A 20442-nucleotide genomic window follows, 5' to 3' on the forward strand; every position below is an offset into this window, starting at 1 on the left:
GCAATGGTGAATTCTCTATCTCTTCTTGAGCCAGAACATCCATTTTCTCCTGTCCTTGTATATTGATGTTTCTGGTTCTTGGACTTTTGCACTCAGTTCTCTCTGCCATCCCAACCCTTCAGTCTTGGATCAGGAATGACACCAACAGCTCCCCTGGCTCCCCAGCCTGCAGATGACAGATTAGTGCGATTTCTTGGCCTCTATAATCATATGATTCAATTCCCGTAATAAATCTCCTTATCTGTGTCTATATCCATAGCAATATCATCCATATTTATCTCCTGTGGTTCTGTTTTCTATGGAGAATCCCGACACTCAAAATTCATAGTCTACCCCATCCTTTTGAAAAACCAGTATCCCCAAATAGACTTTATTATAAAGATGCTCCTTGACTTAGGATTTGGTTGCATAGCCCTATCACAAGTTGGGAATATTGTAAGTTGAAAATGCATTTAGCATACCAAATCTCATAGCTTAGGAACCAAGCACACTGTAGAGATCCAGTTGTCTCCCTTTGTGATCATGTGGCTATGTGGAAGCTGTAGCTCATTCTGCTACCCAACATCTCCAGAGAGTGTCCTATTGCACATCCCTAGTGTGAGAAGGGATCAGAATTCAAAATTTGAAGTACAGTGTCTACTAAATGTATATTAATTTCACACCACCATAAAGCTGAAAAAATTGTAAATTGAACCATCCTGAGTCAGGGACCATCTGTATTACAATAAAACACTTTCAGTGTTTCAAAAAGTTTGGGGAAATGACAACACAGAACAGACAGGTATGGGGAGTGAAGAAGAAGGTTAAAAAGCACTTTTAGAGGAGATAAAGAGCGTTAAGTGTGGCAGATTGTACAGGAAAGCTGATGCATAGTCATCGCACACAACAGGCTTTCTATGGGTTTCTTCTCAGAGGCCCAAGTCTGCCGTTTCAGTTTCAGGAAATCCCCAAACAGGAAATAAGATGTTGCAAGCTTCGGGCTTTGGGGATAGACTCAAGAGAGAGATATATTTCAGCAACCTAAAAATTACTCCGTGACTTTTTGGCTTCTGGAGACATGTCATTGAGCCAAGATGAAGCCACCCTTTTTCCCTGTGTCTGCTGGCTCAAGTGCCCTCAGTCTCACTGTCCATTCCTCCAGAACTGATGTCTGATCCACAAAACCGCATCCCCACATCTTCACACACCCTTGCTCAAGCTGCACAGTCCTTTAGAAAACTGAAAGGTCATTGCTAGAGGGCATGGAAAACAAAGGGAGAACAACCCCTAATCTTGTGTGGACTAGAAAGAATCTGTTTTGGCGGCAGTGAGGAGGAGTCTGCTGTAGAACTAGGGTTTCAACAGTGATCTCAGCTCTGGCAGCCTCTGGGATGACCTTGGAAAAGACTTTAGTCTGTGTCAAGTTGATCAGAGCCTCCAGACAAAACATGTGAGTTCAGCCAAACGATGTTTCCAACATTTGCCTGTTTGACATCATTTAGGCACAGTCTTCATTGCACTGGACTTCAGTTTTACTCTCCAAAAGGCTGTTGAGAAGGGACCCCTCTCTGCCTTCTTTCCCTGCTTTTCTAACACCCATACATAGTATGGGGAAACATTTGACAATACAGGTATGTTAAGCTAATGTACTATTTATATATTACCCAGAATGTGTCTGGATGAATTTGAAGAGGACTGGAAAATGACACTAGGGACTGAGAGCCTGACTGTGTCTACCAGGATTTATGAATCTTTTGAAATGGTCTCAGGGGTGCTTGCTGTTTTCCAGAGAAACAGAGAACAGCTTTTCTAATGTTTATTTGTGTCCTAGTCATTATCTACCAGGTAATTGATTAATCTGAGGTAGCCATTGCTTGATGTCTGTTATATAGGGGACTAGGACAGTCTCTGGAGAATCTAATTTGAGAATAGCCAGGGGTGAGTGAGAGTATATGTACTCTCTTATTTCCCACTAATTCCAGTCATCCAAAGTGAGCTTGGTAATTATCTAAGAAAAAAAGGAGCACCATGTGGCTTTTCCCAATAGGGGATTTCATTGACCATTTGGGTCCCTATGTTTACTGCATCTCAAAGAAACCATGACAACCATATCTGTCTGTATTTTCTCTCCCCTAGATGTTTGTGGTTCCATCTGTTACATAGGCACAGATGAAGTCAACATTTAGTTCTCCCTTTTCATTATAAGTACAAGTACACTTATGTGAGTTTGTTTTTTAAAAAATACAAAATAAAAATTTAAATGCAGTACTTAACTTGGTAAGTACGAAATAGATTCCTCACACTTCCTCTTTCTTAATTTTCACTGGCATGTGAACATGTTCATTTATTTGATTTGTCAGAAAGTGCCTATTCAATCTGCAGAGATGTATCATCACAGAGGAGGAAATCACTGCTTTGTAGGTATTTGTCTATTTGACAGGAAGTTACCCTGTCATTTTTGAGCATATCAATGCAGATATTGCTCCTTTCAAACTCCGAAATCTCAGCTAGTGGCAACTAGGCCCACCTCCTTCCTTCCTCATAAGGTGGTTTTGCTTCCTATGGTCACTTACAAGCTTATAGGGACACATGGCTATTTTATAAACACTGTGCACATTGGCAGTAATTAGGACAGATGACTCAATCTCAGTGGGTTGCAATGGGGTTTCTTTTTGTGGTGTTAAGTGTCATTCACACTGAATCCCACTTTGGAATAGTCCAAGATAGCACCATCCCAGACCCAGGAGTCCTGGTTTGTATCTGTTCTTCCTTGGTTACTGTCTGCCTTTATGAGCAAGCAGCTCTGCTTACTCAAATGCTTCAGCAAAGCATTTCACCTCATTATGAATCCCAATTCCTTCATTTGTAAAATGAAATGGAACTAGACATATATATACATTTCCAGGGAGTTTTAAAATAATAAAGTTCTGCCATGACTAAACACTTGTTAGTGATTTGGCTAGTTTTCATCTTCTACCCATGATATACAGTTCTAGCTTCTGTTATCTCAGACTATAACCATTCTCACCTATGTTGTCTATTTCACATTTTAAACTCTCATTAACATACTTCTGAATTAAACATTTTAAAGTATTGTTTGGTGCATTAGGATTGCATGAATCACCACACACATTTCAGATTCAATGAGTTCTTTCACATATATGCAGACGTTTATCCACTACCACAATCAGAATTCAGAGCATTTATTCATCCTAATTAGTCTCATAGTTTCCCTTTGTAGGCAATACTCCCTGATCCTTGCCCTTGGCAATCACTTAACTGACACCAAATATTTTTCCTCTTCATGCCATACTTCTAATCTTGATCCAAGTATTGTCTGTTCAGCTACCCACTGGGAAGCTTAGATGCATCATAGGCTCCTTGAACTTAGCAAAGTGGAAATCAGGATCTTTGTCTATAAGCTGTCTAATCACCAAAACTATACATCTGTGAATTATCCTATATTCCTTCCTTGTCTGCTCTTCCCATTTTTGTTCAACCCAATTAATAATCTACATCCTAGAAAACAGATTACACCAGTCTGGGAAGGGTAGAGGAGAAGGAGGGATGGAGAAAGGATGGCTTAGGGGTATAAGGATGCATTCAGATAGCAGGAATGACTCCTATCTGTGAGTTACAGCAGAGTGACTGTGGATGACATCAATTAGTTGAATGTTTCAAAATAGTAAAGAGGATTTTCAATGTTCCCAACACAAAGAAATGTAAATGTCTTGGGGGACAGATAAGCTGATTACCCCATGTGATCATTACACATCATATATATGTATTGAAATATCATACTGTACACCATAAATATGTACAATTACTTTATGTCAGTTAAAAATAATCTATGTCCTTAATATATTCACACCTGTCTCTTCCTTTGGCTACTATTTTAGTTCAGGGCCTCGTCAACTACAATTTTAGTTCAGGAGCTGATTGGGGATTTTCACTTCCATTTGCTTCTGACTCTTTGGGTGGTAAGGACTCTACCTCTGTTTTGGGGAGTACATGAGAACGTGGTCATGGAAAATTATGTGGCCATATTGGATCATTACACATGGGACTCACCAAAGCCTCAGGTTGTGATGAATCTCCCATTTAGAGTGTTTTTCCCTTCTAAATCAAACACTTCCTTACTTACTATTCTTTAAGAGCACTCATCATCTTTAGGCCAGAGATTTTCTTCTATAACCCATACCAGACTTTCCATGCATACCTCTTTCTTCTCCCCACTGGTATGTTTCTGTTCCCTGGTTATACAAACTGATTACAGGTTGCCTGGACACTCCATGCTGTCTTCCTACCCCTACACCTTTGTATGTACTGTTTTATTTCCTCTGCCAGGAACATCAGCTTGGTGATTTTTCCTGCAAGACTAAGCTCTATTTCCTCAGTGAAGTCTGTCTTAATATTCTCAGAGCCTGTTGGTTCCTTCTTCTTTTCTCTCATTCCACACTCTGTATTGTTTTCTATGTGATCACTAGGTTATATTTCAATATGGATAACCCATTCCCCAAATGGTCTTACAGTTAATTGGGCAAGCTCATGTGTACACACTCACTTGGAAGGGGAGTGACACTTCTGCCAGATTTTGTTAGTTTTTCCTCCAGTTTTTTTCACTGGCTCAGGGATAGTATGTTCATTGTCATCAATGTTCTGGATTATGTAGCATCTACAAGACTGTATACATGTTCTGTAAATTATCTTGATAAAATATCATCTGTCTTCTGTTACTTTGTCTTATGCTAGTTTGGTATGCAGCTGGCACCAGAAGGAGAAAGGTGAGATGGGAGAAACTACTTCTGCAATGTCTATGAAAGGACTTATTGTATTATCTTTAGATTGTTTACATGTTTATCTCCTGTAGACTGAGTTCCTTGAAGATTAGATGGTATCTTTTTCTCTATACATTCCCAGTACTAAGCACAGTGCCTGGCAGAGCAAATCAATGAAGAGATTTATTAATTTGAATCCTGACTATATTTCTACTACAAAAGTTAATGATTTATGTTATGTAACATGTTCTTCTTTCATTAAAAACCTGCCTATGAACAGATGAAAAAGTGCTTGAATATCTACAAATTTGTTTGCATTGTGGACATCTCTCTATTAAAAATTAGCAGTAAGCATATGCAATACTTTCATGAACTGACGCCTTTAATTCAATGCATTAAACTTTAAAATAGAAATTAAAGTCAAGCCTGGATAACTAATTTGGATAATTTAAGTTTTATTGCTGATGGTGGACATATGGAGAGAATATATGGGTTCTAAGGAGAACCTGTGATACATTAAAAGGAAGAAAATAAATTATCAGAGAAAATGCAGCCAAACAAAGTAAGCTTTTTTCATTAGCACTTTCAAAAGAGGAAGCAAAGTGTCTGTTCAGAGTGTTGATTGTAGATATCAAGGTGGGGCTGCATGTTTGCCTCTGGGATTGGAAGGGCTTTAGAGAAGATCTCTTGTTTCTGTGCACGTGGTGACAGGCCCTGGACAAGGAACACTTGGAAGCCAGTTGGTTTTTGATAAATATTTTGAAGAATGGATTGTATTGCTAAGTATCAGAGAGTTGAGTAAAGCATTCAAGAAATCCTTTGAGATATATATGCCTTACAAATACCAACAATGTGTTGTAATTTCAGATCTGATGGAGAGCTTGTTCTCCTTTCAATTGCTAGAATCTCTTGGAAGTTTTCTCTGACTAATCAACCCATGATGACCCTTTGATTGCTTTAATGTTCATGTGGGCTGTTTGATATGTTTATATCATGTGTTTATATGATGCCTTAGGATAATCACCAATTATATCAGACCTAACAGTTTTATGGATAACTAAAATGTGATTTCAGCCTTAAAACAACTCAGTAAGTTGGAAATATTATCATTCTGATTTTTGCAGATGGGAAAATAGATGAGTATCAAGTGACATTCAAATTTGCACAGCAAGTAAGTGGCAGTATCTAGATCTAAAGCAAAGTTCACAATCATTCTGTAATATATTTTTTCCAAAGGGTATACTTCATGGTCCTTTAGCTAACAAAATAAAATGAGCCAAAGCATTTTTAGTCATAAGCTTGGTATATTTTGCATGTCACCTGACAGTTCTCTTCTAAATTTGTGAGGAGTATAATCCAAGGTTCCACTTTTAATTGGTGCTTAGACAGAGATGGGCTTGTCTGTGGATAGTGTGACCAAACACTCACAGGATAGAAGATGAAGGATATCATTGATCTGAAGCTTATCAAAAGCAGTAAGGTAAGAACTAAGGAAGTTTACCCTATAACTGGACAATATGAGTACCTCTCACAGAATTTTCTTTTTTCCCTTTCCTTTAAACTTAAGTGGTGTGCTATTATTTAACACCAAGTTCTATAATTGCCTTATTACTATCTCTTCTCTCTTTCCACTCCTCACTGTCCCCATGCCATAATCATGGCACCTCCTTAAGGCACTCACAAATTCCATCCCTTCAAAAACAGAGTATAAAAACATATTAAAATATATCACACATGGCGATTAAGTGTCAGAAGACAATCACCCATGGCCTTAATCTCAGAAAATGACCTAATTCCGATTCAACTCACTCTCAAATTCCTTTGAATTTGAGTGTAATATTGCACTTTTCTTTGGGGTAATTTGCTAAAAAGATGAAATCACTCCATATGTATATTTTTAATTGCATCTCTTTAGATAAAATAGATTGATATAACAAGAACCTGCTCTCCTGAATCAAGTGCAAGTGTGCTTTCAATACAGACTAGATTAGTCTGCAAGAAATCTACTGGAGTAATAGATTGCTCATGAAAAATATGCCCCATTGGCTGTATAGTGCATCCCAGTTGTATTAAACAATTTCATATTAAATCTTTATTTTGATGCCTCTTATTATTATGCTCTATTTATTCCTGGGACTCATATAGGGTGTCACAGTTATAAAAATGTCATAAAACCAGGACATAAATGAAATTATCTTTAGGTACAAAGTTACTTACCCATTTTATGGAGAAAAATTGCACTGTTAACTTATACAGAGCAGGGATTTGGCAGGCTGTCTCTTGGATAATTTGGTAGCTGCTGTCTCAGGCTGTTTCTGTCCTCTCTACATGGGTCTCTAGTCTCTAAGACACCTTAGGTTTTATCCAAACACACTCTGTGGCTCTGGAGTGAGCTAATTTACTTTTCCACATCACAACCTTCATCTGTGTTTTTGTTTTGCCTCAGCAAGTGAAGGGAAGAATCCAGGCATTAATCTTTCACTCCATTAGAAGGATGCATTTCCGTTTTCATCCAATTAGCTGCTGTAATTTGAAGCTTTTGGTGCCTGCCATTAAGGTAGGAGACTGGCAGCAGCAAAGGCCATGGAAATCTTTCGGAGGGCACACTGTGAGCTGTTAGCATAAGTTTCACCCCAAAGATCAAGTGTCAGGCCTGCTCAGTCAGTCTGGTCCTCAGTCCTTACCATTAACCATCCATATGGGGTTACCAAGGGACCTCACAGCGAGGCTTCAGACTGTCAAGTCTTAAGGCACACAGGACCAAAGTAGTCAGGAATGAATTCAAATCCCTGAGCACAGCTTGTTCTCAGTGGTGAAGGATTTAAAAAGCTGGCTTCTTTCCCTCTTCTCAAAACATAAACACATCAAGACCTGGACATTTTAATTTGACTCCATTTACTCATTCTTATGCTCTTTGATATTAATAGACCAAAGGAACTGACAAAGAAAAATGGAATCTGTTCATTTGGGAAGCTCCAAAAGACTCCTATAAATTCACAGCACACTGAGGTAACAGTTTGCATAGGCAGAAGGGCAAATAGGATGGGAGGGCTTGGAGTACCTTACACCCAATTTTCCCTCTTTACCACTCCCTGCAATATGAGAGAACACAAGTATTTCTTAAAATAAGGCCAGGTATCCTTAGAACACTTGAGCTTGATGGATGAATGTGAAAGGATTTCTACTTCAAATTTTGGAGTCAGATATTTTCTCTTCTATAATGATTCTATTTTTCTAGGATACCATTAGCATCAAGATGTTTGTGAGAAATAACTGCACAAGTAAACTTCTTTCACCTAAAGAGAAAACTCATGGACTTGAAATATGTACTCCATTATTTCTGAAAGCAAAGATGGACTTGGTAAGATGGAAAAGTTAGAGAATAAAGTTGGGTCTGGCTTGTTCATATTTTACTTCTTTGGTGTTCTTATTGTCATAATGAAGGGTAATCGCCAAGTACTTGATTTGGTTCATGATTAGTTAAACACTATCCAGGCATACCTTGGAGAAATTGTGGGATGGGGTCCAGGTTATAGCAATAAAACAAATATTGCAATAAAATGACTCACAATTTTTTGTTTTCTCAATACATATTAAAGTTATGTTTACACAGCAGTATAGTTTGTTGAGTATGCAATAGTGAAAAGCAATGTACATATCTTAGTTTAAAAATACCTTATGGTGCTCAAGTGGTAGAGTGCCTACCTAGCAGGTGCAAGTCCGAGTTCAATCCCCAGTACCAGCAAAAATAAAAGGCTCATCTGAGCCTTCAGTGAGCCATCATCCTTTTGCTGGTGGAGGGTCTTAACCTCGATGCTGATGACTCCTGACTGAACAGGGTGCTGGATGCTGAAGGTTGGGTGACTGTGGCAATTTCTTAAAGTAAGACAACAGTGAAGTTTGCCACATCAATTGATTCTTTCTTTCATGAAAGATTTCTTCATAGCATGCCATGCTGTTTGATAGTATTCTATCCACAGCAGAACTTCTTTCAAAATTAGTCAGTCTTCTCAAAGCCTGAGCTGCTTTATTAACTAATCCTATGTGAGAATCCAAAACCTTGCTGTTGCTTCAGTGATGTTTACAGCATATTCACTAAGAGTAACTTCTGTCAAGAAACCAATTTCTTTTCTCACCTGTAAAAGCTTTACCAGTGACAACTTTAGGTTCTACTATTAGTTCTAGTTCTCTTGCTGTTCCCACTGCATCTGCAGTTACTTCTTCCACTGAAGGACTCAAAGTCATCTAGGAGGGTTGGAATCAGTTTCTTCCAAACTCCTGCTAATGTTGGTATTTTGACATTCTCCCACGAATCACAAATGTTCTTAATGGCTTCTAGAGTGGTGAATCCTTTCCAGATTTTCAATTTACTTTGCCCACATCCATCAGAGGAATCACTATCTGTGGCAGCTCTGACTTTATGGAATTTATTTTTAAAATAAGACTTGAAAGTCAAAATGATTTCTTGATCCATGGATTGCAGCCTGGGTGTTGTGTTATCACACTTGGAAAGAACATTACTTTCATTGTACATCACCATCAGAGAGCACTTGGGTGACGAATGCATTGTCAATGAGCAGCAGTATTTTGAAAAGGAATTTTTCCCCCCAAGAATCTGGTTTCGACAATGAGCTTGAAATATTCAGTAAGCCATGTTGTAAACAGATGTGCTGTCATCCAGGCTTTGTTAATCCATTTACAGATCACAGGAAGAGAAAATTTAGTGTAATGCTTAAAGCTCTAGGATTTTCAGGATGGCAAATGAGTATTGGCTTCACCTTAACCCCTAACAAGAGAGTCGGCCTGTCCTTTGAAGCTTGGAAGGCAGACGTTGATCTCTTCTCTGTAGTCATACAAGGCCTAAATGGCATCTTTTTCTGATAGAAGACTGTTTCATCTATTCTTGGGAGTAGTCACCTTCATCAGGTATCCTGATCTTCTGAATAACTTGCTGCAGCTTCTCCACCAGCACTTGCTACTGTACCTGCGCTTTTATGGTGTGGAGACAACTTCTTTCCTTAAACCTCATGAACCAACCTCTGCCAGCTTCAGATTTGTCTTCTGCTTCCTCGTATCTTTCGGCCTTCATAGAATTGAAGAGATTTAGGACTTTGTTCTGGAATCGGCTTTGGTTTAAGGGAATGTTGTGTCTGGTGTGATACTCTGTCCAGGTCAGGACAATGTTCTCTGTATCAGCAGTAAGATTGATTTACATTCTTATCATTCATGTGTGAACTGGATTAGTTCCTTCAGGAAATTTCCTTTATATTCATGGGATGGCTATTTGGCACAAGGGGCCTAGATAGAGCCTCTCCTAGGTTTCAACGTGGCTTCCTCATTATGGCTAGGCATTTTTACTTTTGATTTAAAATGAACAATATGGAACTATTTCTTCCAGTCAAACACTTAGAAGCCATTGTAGGGTTATTAATTGGCCTGTTTTCAATACTGTTGTATCTCAGGGAAGGGGGAGGCCAAAGGCAAGGAAGAGAGATGGAGGAATCATTCCTGGTTAGTGGAGCAGTCAGAACACCCACAACAATTAATTAATCAATTAAATTTGCTGTCTCACATGAGTGATATTCCTGGTACCCTAAAATAATTCCAGTAGTCACATCAAAGAGCACTGATCACAGAACCCCATAACATATACAATAATAATTTAACAAATTGAAATATTGCAAAAATCACTAAAATGTGGTGCAAAGACATGAAGTGAGCATGTGCTTTTGGAAAAATGGTGCCTACAGACTTGCTTGATATGGAGTTGACACAATCTTTCAACTTGCATTCTGTGAACTGCAAGACCGTAAGGCACAATCAAACAAGGTATACCTCTATTTCAATTTAAGATTGGCAAATGGTAAAGTTGTCATTGCCATTCTTGCTGATTACATTCAGGTGGACAACTGCAGTCAATGTGGAAACTTTTCCTGCTGACCTGGGAATCCCAGGGCCTTAGAATTATTCTCAGGACAGAACTTTGGGCAGCCATTATCCATCAGATGAGGACAAAAGTTAAATGCTATTCCAGATATGATGGACAGAGGACCAGAGATCTTGTCCTACCTGTTTTTATACTTCTGTGTAACCTTTAAGAAGTCAATTAAATGTCTTAAAATTAAACTTGATAGAGTTTTTGTATGAAGATAAGTTTTAATTTCTCTGGGATAAGTGACCAGAGGTATGATTGCTGGATCATATGGCAATTGTATGTTTTATTTAGTTTTTAAAGAAATTGGTAAACTGTTTCTCAGAGTGGCTATAACAACCGTGTTACTAATGTATGACCCAAGTGTTTCTGCATCTTTAACCGCATTTAGCATTATCACTATTTTTAATTTTGCCAGCAAGAATGGCAATGTACATGAGTAATGATATCTCATCGTAGTTTTAATTGGCATTTTTCTAATAGTAAATAGGATTGCACATTTTTTCATTTTTCTGTCTGTGTATCTTCTGTGAAATGTACTTTACTTCTGTGTAAAGTATTTTGAGTTAATGTTTATGAACTCTGAGACTTAGATTGAAGGACATTTCTTTCTTTGCTGGCTTCCTTGCTGGAAAGGCCATCTTTCCTCCATTTAACTGCTTTTGCACCTTTGTCAAAATATCAGTTGGGCAGGTGAGAGCCAAAGGAATGGAAGGCTGAGGGCAGCCACCAGTCAAGTTTCTGTGCACTGTGTCTCTACTGTCTGCAAGTGTGGAGAATATCTTTGCCAACTTCTTCAAGGAGCTTTCCAGCAAAGAAGAAGTGTGTGTTCTCATGGGTGACTTGGATGCTGGGGAGAAGACAATGATTCTCCACAAAGTGAAGCTCACTGAAATCCTGATCACCATGGGTTTCAAGGTGGAGACCATGGAGTACAAGAGACAGGGGGTGGCCAGGACAAGATCCAGTTACTGTTGCTGCACTGCTGCCAGCATGCCTATGACTGGATCTTTGCAGGACACATCAGTGACAGAGGGTGATCAGCTTAGGAGGATGCTGGTGGAAGAATTTCCAAATGTCGTCCTCCTGGTGTTTGCCACCAAGCAGGATCTCCTAATGCCAGGAGCATGGCCTACAAGCTGGAGCTGCACCTATGCTGTGGGAGCTGGTCCATTTAGATCATCCATGACACTGTGAAGACAGGCTCCATGAGGACTCAACTGGCTGTGCGATCATCTCTGGAACCAGAAGAGAACCAGAGGCCCCACCATGACCCTCCACCCCTTTCTCCTCTCTACTCTCTGCGTTCCTCTCAGGGGACAGACGTGCACCTGTAGTCTTGTGTGTCACATGCTGCCTCCGTGGGTTGGTGCAGGGCGTTGTACCATAGACACAGCCTGCAGCTGTGAATAAAAATGGAAGTAGTTTCTGGAATTCTTATGCAACACCACTCAGCTTTGTGTGTTTTTAATTGTGAAAAAAGCATCAGCTCACCCTTCTGTACTGAGATCAGGAGCTCAGACACCTGGCCTCTGGAAGCCACTGGGCTTTGCAAATTTTGGCAGCTGGTTAACCGAAAGTCAGCGTGTTTTAAAAACCAGTTAAAATCACAAGATAAGGAGAAAACCTGAAGTCACCGAAGGAACTAGGCCCAATGTGGCTTTTACCTGAATTCTCATCCACCCCACAGAACACTTGGAACATGGAAGACATGGAGGAAACAAAGCACCTGCGTGGTTACGGTGGCATCTCTGTGACTGTCTTTGGGTCACCTTCATTCACCACACATGCTGCACCTGTGCGCACACCAGCCCTGGCTGGCCTTCCCCTTGGTGAGGTGTCGCTGAAGCCGGAACCCCCGGGTTCCCAGGTGCCGGCCAAGGTCTGTCTGGCTTCACCTGCAGGAGCCAGACAAGCTTGGAGGGTCTTCATTTTAGATCCCCTGCTCTCCGAGTGTGAAGTAGCTTTCTCTCCCTCCACCTGCCAGGGCGCTATTTGAAAATGACCTCTACTTTTTCCTTTTGCATTTTGGTGAACACTGAAGCTGGAGAAACCTTCAAGATAGACTGTTTTATTTGGTATCATGAAACTTCTGACTGCTTTCAATACAAGATTAGTAACCAACTGTTCTGTACATTTGTTTTCAATTTGAAAAGCCATTAGAGTAAAGTCTATCTATTAAAAATCGGTTGGGCATATTTGAATCTGTTTCTGGGTTCTCTATTCTGTTTATTGAGCTATATATCTGTCATTCAGCTAATACAATATAGTTTAGATGCCTATAGCTATATGATAAATCATGAAATGATTATACTGATTTTACTCTCCTTCTTCTAACTCAGGACCTCATGCTTGCTGGGCAGATGCTCTACCATTTGAGTCATGCTTCTCTAGTCCTTTTGCTTTAGTTATTTTTCATGTTTTGCCTGGGCTGGATCATGATCTTCCTATCTACTGCCTCCTGCATGACTGGGATTTACAGATATGTACCACCATTCCTTGCTTTTTTGTTGAGATAGGGTCTCTTAACTTTTTGCCCCAGGCTGGCCTCAAACTGCAGTCCTCTTGATTTCTGCCTCCTGAGTAGCTGGGATCACAGGCATTCATCACCATACCTGGCTTTCTTTAACTTGTTAATATGGTGGGTTATATTGGTTGATTTTCAAGTATTGAACCATCCTTCCATCCTTTGGTTAAGATTCAGTGGTCATGATGCATCATAATTTTTATGTATTGATGAATTTTCTGTGCTAATATTTTATGAAGGATTTTTGTGTTTGTATCCAATGAAGGATATTGGTCTGTAGTTGTTATTTTGTACTATCTTTTTCTGGTTTGGTGTTAGAATGCTGATAGTTATATAAAATGAATCGTTCCTGCTTCAGTTTTCTGGAAGAGAAAGTATAGAGTCATATAGAGTCAGTGTTATTCTTCTTTTAACATTTGGGTTTAGAAGTTTTTCCTGTGAGTTTTAAAATGACAAATTCAATTTCCTTAATAGTTATAAGACTATTCAAATTATTCCATAATGAGTGAGTCTGGTAGTTTGTGGGTTGTTTTTGGAAGTCAGTTCACTAACTTACATGTTAGTTGGTTGTAATATTTGCTTATTATCTTTTTGATGTCTGTAGGATCTGTTTCACTCCTGATACTGGTAATTTCTCTTCTTTCTTTTTTCCTCTTTGTCAGTCTTGCTAAAGATTTGCCAGTTTTATTTATCTATCCTAGAAATGAGCAATTTTTTTAATTGATGTGTTCTGTATTATTTTTCTTTTCAATTTCATTGAATTCTACTCTTTCTTGTAGTTCCTTCCATCTGTTTACTTTAGATTTATTTTGTTCTTTGTTGTCGAGGTTCTTGAGGTGTCAGCTTGGTTTATAGACTTGAGAATTTCCTTTCACTCTAAATTATTCTAATTTCCTCTTTTATGGAACTAAGACATTTAGTACCAGGAATTTCTATCTCAGCATTTGCTTGAGTATTTTGTAAGTTCAATAAATTTTAATTTCTCTTAAGTCCTTCTCATCTAAAGATAATTTGTGTGTTGTTTTAATTTCCAAGTGCTTGGATAGGTTCCTGTTATTGATTTCCAGTTTGATTCTAGTGTGTTTAGTGAACCCACTTTATATGACTTCAGTGCTTTCAAATTTTTGCGTTTGTTTTTGGATTCAGGATATGATCTATTTTCGTATATATTCCTCAGCCACTTGGCTGTGAATCCCTCTGTTGTAGTAAGAAGGCTCTATAAATGTCAGTTAGATTCTGTTGGTTACTGGTGCATTGAGTTCTGTATGGTTTATGGTTTCTGTCCAATTGTTCTGTAACTGTTGAAAGAGTGAAGTCCCCAACCATAATTGTATGTTTATCCATTCCTTTCAGTTCTAGCCATTTTTGCCTCATGTTTCTAGCTCTGATATTGGATATGTACTTGTTTAGGATTTCTATGTCTTCTTGGCAGATTGCCCTTTTTGTCATTACATACTATACCTATGTGTGTCTGATTGGCTGTGAATTCTACTTTATCACAAAATAATATACCAGTCACTGCTTTTCTTTGATTGTTTCCATGATATATTTTTTGTATCCTTTTATATTCAATATGCCTATATCCTTGTATAGTAACAGAATTTCTTGCAGACAGCATGTAGTTGAATCATGTTTTTTTGGGTTTATTTAGCCTGTTCTTATTTAATATAATTTTATATGTATAGCTTAACTATCTATCTATCTATCTATCTATCTATCTATATATATATCTGCCATTTCATTTTTTCCTGGTTTTTGTTTGTCTTTGGTTTTCATATCTCTGTCTGCCTTTTTTATGCCTTCTGTGGTATGTGAACATTTTTAAGAGCTCTGTTTTAATTATTCTGCGATGTTTTAAAGTGTATTCTTTCATATTTTTGGTGTTTTTTTCCCTAGATTTTGCACCACATATCACAAACTATCACAACTTACTGGTGTTGTCATTTAACCAATTTCAGTGATGTAAAGTAACCATGCCTCCTTTTATGTCTCCCTTTACCCCTTTTCACTTATAATACTATTGTCTTAAATATTTTTTCAACATAGATTTACAACCTTATCAGACAGTGTGTGTTATATTTGTCTCAGCTAGCAAACATAAATTAGAAAAAATAAAGGCTTATTTTGTTTCCCTACTGTGTTTTTTTCCTTCCTGATTTTCCAATATTCCTTCTTTTATAATTTTAGAGAACTTGTTGAAAAGCATTCTTTTACTACAGGTTTTATGACAAAAAATTCTTGTTTTGTGGGACTGGGGTTTGAACTCAAGGCTTTGTGCTTACAAAGCAGACACTCTACTACTTGAGCCACACTTCCAGTCCCAAAAAATTCTTTTATTGATTTCCCCTTCATTTCTCAAGGATGCTTTTTTGCTGGGTATGGGATTCCGATTTGATATTTCTTTCCTTTCAAAAAATATTATGCCACTTTTTTTCTGTCTACCATTGATTTTAAAAAGAAGCCAACTGTAGTTGGGCACAGTGGCAATGCTTGCAATCTCAGCGTTTGGGAGGATGAGGCAGGAGGGTCATGAGTTCAAGGCCAGTATGGGTTGAATAGTGAGATCCTGTCTCAAAAAACAAAAGCAAACAATCTCCCATGCCCTAACAATCCCCCCCGCCCACCAAAAAAAGAAGAACTCAACTGTCTCCAGGCTCTGTGTTTTTTTTCTTCTATCTATTTCCTGTGCTTTTATTTGGATAACTGATTGTTTTACGTTGCAACTCACAGAGCCTTGCCTCCATCCCTTCCATCCTTACCTTCAGACCTTTCACTGGCTTTTAAAAAATTGACTGTTATACATTTTAGTTCTAGAGTTCCCATTTGGCTTTCCTTTATATCATCTGTTTCTTTCTTGAAACTATAGTTTCTTGGTTGAACCTTTTTCTGTTTCTTCACTAGTTTCAAGCATGCTTATATTGCTCATTGGAACATTTTTAAAAAAATTGTTGCTGCTTTTTAAAACTTTTTTCCAGGTAATTATAATGACTCTGTCATGGTAATTGCATCCATTGATTTCTCTTTTTTTCATTCACTTTGAGTATTTAATGATTTTTTTATTAAACCTAGACATTTAAAAATTATGTTTTGAGATCTGAACTTTATTTCAGCCTTTTGTTTTAGCTAACTTTCTCTAACATTGCTCTAGCAGATGAAGGGGAGGTATATATTACTTCATCACTGCCAGCTGGAGGTGAAATACTGGCATCTCATTACTGATGGGGTGGGGGAAATCAGCTTCCCATGTGATTGGCATCAACTGAAACTGCAGTGGGATTTCCTTACTGTTGGGCAGTGGTGAACATCATAACTCTCCACTAGACTTTCTCTAAAATCATGCTAGCAAGAAAAGGAAAGGCAAATTAAGAGGGAAGTCTGTGCTTTCTGTATCATTTCCACTGACTCTGTGTGTGTGTGTGTGTGTGTGTGTGTGTGTGTGTGTGTGAGGGAGGGGTGTTTTATTACTAGTCAGTGAGAATAGAAGTCCTGGCTCCCTATTTTGCCTTCTCTGATACCTCCACGCATGGATATAGGGACACCTAATTATGTTTTGTAAGAGCAGAATTCTAGGCCCCTCACTTCACCTTTTCTAGTGGGGCTGTGTTCACAGTTGTTTTCTTTTTAGATATTTTTATTGTACTAAATATGCATAACATGGAAATTTACCATTCTGGTCATCTTTGGGTACACAGTTCAGTGTCATGAAGTACATTTATGCCAATATGCATTTTTATCATCCATCTCTGGAAAATTTTAATCTTCCCAAAGTAAAACTCTGAATAATAACCCTCCATTTCCCCCTCCTCCCAGCACCTGGCAACCATCATTCTATTTTCTGTCTCTATGAATTTGACTAACCTAGATATCTCATATAAGTAGAATAATGGAATATTGACTTTTGTTTCTGGCTTATCCACTAAACATAATGTCTACAAGTTTCATACATGTTGTAGTATGTGTCATAATTTCTTTTTAAGGCTGAACATATATCAATATCTATATCTATTACATTTTCTTTATCCATTTACCTGTGAATGGATACTTGGGCTTTACAAACATTTGTTAAAATGAATGGAGAAAGATGAAGGGAGGGACAGAAGGAGGAAGGAAGAACAGAAGGAAGGAAGGAAGAACAGAAGGAAGGAAGGAAAGAAGAAGATAAGGCATTTAACTAAATGAGATTGTTGTAGGTGGCTGTAATCTGATATGATTTATATCTTTATAAAAGGAGATTAGGACATAGGTAGAGATGCGAGATATGTGTATGAACAAAAGAAAGACATGAGGATATAGTGAGAAGGTAGCCATCTGCAAGTGAAGGAGGCCTCAGAAGAAACCAACCCTGCAGACACCTTGAGCTTGGACTTCCTTAAACACAACCACTATTGGTTATAATCTCCAAAGGATATACTCCCTTTTACAGGGTCATGGATCATCTGTGACTTGGGATTCTATCAACATCAACAGAGAGCAAAAGAAAGAGACTCCTGACTTAGGCCTATGCTCTACACCAGCAGGAAGTAGCCAGACTGACTATGATTTTTCATTACCTAAAAGAGTTCAGTTTCTCTAGTTGAGTGGGGAATGTTAGATAGCAGGTAGCCATAAGTGATATATGAGATAGGATAGATAGATGAGGAGACAGGGATATTATATTATTTTAACAAATATTAAAAGGGCCACACTCAGACATTAAAACTAGAAAGTAAAAACTAAAAAGCCAGAGCAGTTAGGTATCTCCTCTCATCTCCTTTTAGATGCTAAGTTGTACGAATAGGGAGACTTAAGGCTATCTGTATCTGCCTTCTTCTTTGAGAAAATAACAAGCTCCATGGCTCCTTGGATGGATGGAGGGACAAAAAGAATGAAAGGCATGTTTAGCAAAGGGAAATCCTAAAGCAGATGTATTGTCCCTGTGATTTGAGTAGGTCTGGATGACACCTCCCTGTTTCAGCACCCATCTTTGCCACTCAGAACCATTATCTTAATGACCATATGCATTCCTCCAGGTTGGAAAGAATAAAACTAGAGATGAAGACTGCCATTTTGAGTCTTTACTCCCATTTCTTGCATGGGGAGCAGGAAATGTTTCTCCCTTTTTCCCCATTTCTCCCCACTTTTATCTTGTTATACTAAATTCCTGTCCTAATAACATTACTATTACTTTTACTACAAAAATTTTTACAGTTTTCTGTGAAATGTGGGGACTGGATTAGATGATTTGTAAAATCTCTTTCTTGTCCATTAATCTATAGGTTTTCTTTTTTCTCCCCTCCCTCCCTCCTTCCCTTCCTCCCTTCCTTTCTTTCCATTCTTTCTGTGCTGGGGATTGAACTCAGGATCTTACACACGTTAAGCCTGTGTTCTACCATTGAGCTGCACCCCAGCACCAATTTTCTAGTTTTCTAGTTAACTAAACAAAGATCGGCACTCTTTCCTTTAGATGGAAATAAATAGATTAAGACTCATCACTCACATGGAGCAAAAGGCAGAGGCTTTGTCATTCTACCCTTTCTTTAGAGGAATTCTAGGCTAGTGGTGGATGTCAGGGGTTAATATGCTCCCATTTCTGTCCTTACTGGTGGTGAAAGTGCAGTGGAGCTGAACATCTTAACTGTCCTTTTCTAACATTCGCATTACCCTTTTGGTGATGGGAGGTTTGGAAGAGAGTGTCTCCACCAGGATTCCATCACCCTACTGTCCTGTTCCCTTTTGGCAACTTTACCATTGCCTTAGCCTCCTGGCCTCATCTCTCCAATGTCCCTGATAAAGTGTCACTCTTGAGTAAGACAACTTAAATTGTTTTCTCATCTTGTTCTTCACGCAGGGACAGTTCCTCTATATTCTACTGTGATTCCAAGACATTGTCTGCCATTGTATTTTATTTTTATTTACCTGGTCAAGAGCTGAGACAGGACTTTCTTAGGACTAACTCCATAAAGTATCCTCCCTGGATCCTTAAATTTTGCCATCCCTTAGAGCTTTAGGCATGGTGGAACTGGCTCTTAACTGACTCAAAAGAACCCACTGCCAGGTTTTTGGAGTTTTGCGAGGTGGTTGTTAAAAAGTTATGCTTAAAAATGAAATAATGTAAATAATTATATATAACAAATAAAAATATATAATAATAAATAAATATGTACAAATAATTATAATTAAATAAGTTATATTTTAAAACAAAGGTTAAAATACACAAAATTCATTACTTCCCAATTATTTTTACGAAAATTTTCTTTTTTTAAAGACAAGGTTTTGCCAGATAGCCCAGACATACCTGGATCTCACTGTGTAGCCCAGGTTGGCATGGAACTTGCAATCCTCCTCCCTCAGCATCCCAATTGCTGAGATTTCAGGACCATCTCTGGGTTCCTGGCACAATTTTTTTTATTACCTGTACTTTGAAGGTTATTTCTGTTGTTCATAGGTATATGATAGGAGTGCTATGGAGCAGTGTGTTGTATGTCTTCCTAACTCCACATTCAGTGACTTTACATTTCACAGTGGAAGTATTTATAACAAGAAAGCTGGAAAATGTGACAAACTCAGGCTAGAGTTATTATTCTGTTGACAATCTAGACTCAAGAAAATTAGAAATGTTACTGTGGTTCCAATTAAAAATTGTATCACATCTGTAGCTATTACACTATAAACAGTCCTCCACTATTCAAAGCTATTATCCAATTTGTCAAAGAAACCAAGTTAATGGGAGAATACATTCCAACATAGATCTTTGTTGTTTCACTGTTCTCTTTTTAATGCAAACAAAAATATAAAGCAACATTCATATTGGATCTACACTCATGTGCACATCAATGACTTGAGTGACTTCTTTCTTAAACTGTGTAGTGATCAGGCATTTGTTTGTGGTCCTTTTCTGTCAAATTATGGCAGAATTGCAATTGTAGATTAACAACTGATATGAAAGTTTGGTAAAAATAGGGTAAGCCATTCTGTGAGAGTTGATTTTTATATAGAGTCTACAAAACAATGTGTTGTACATTTAATTATTTGTGCATTTTATGCTGCAATTCTTTGATAATATATACATTTTCCTACCTTGAGAGCTGGATGTTAAACATTTATTAGCATATCAATGCCCAGACCCTAACACTTATCAAGAGATTTTAGGCATCTTATTTTATTATGTTCCTTTTACAACCAGACAGTGCACTTCAGGTAAAGTTATAAATGTCAAAAACTTCCTCAGTTGACTCAATTTTTTTTCC

At 38.1% G+C, this 20442-nt stretch overlaps 1 protein-coding gene and 1 long non-coding RNA gene across 6 annotated transcripts in view; both read left to right on the forward strand.

Annotated features, from left to right (window-relative positions):
* Fut10 (fucosyltransferase 10) overlaps window positions 1-20442 on the forward strand; it is a 190576-nt gene that overhangs the window by 95502 nt on the left and 74632 nt on the right. The gene's annotated exons all lie outside the window — the stretch shown is intronic.
* On the forward strand, window positions 505-12815 carry LOC141416872 (uncharacterized). The gene is made up of 3 exons (XR_012441442.1): window positions 505-6237; window positions 7685-7766; window positions 7996-12815. It is a non-coding gene; the product is annotated as an uncharacterized lncRNA (long non-coding RNA).

Source organism: Castor canadensis, chromosome 14 (assembly GCF_047511655.1).
Source record: "Castor canadensis chromosome 14, mCasCan1.hap1v2, whole genome shotgun sequence".
NCBI classification, from domain to species: Eukaryota; Metazoa; Chordata; class Mammalia; order Rodentia; family Castoridae; genus Castor; species Castor canadensis.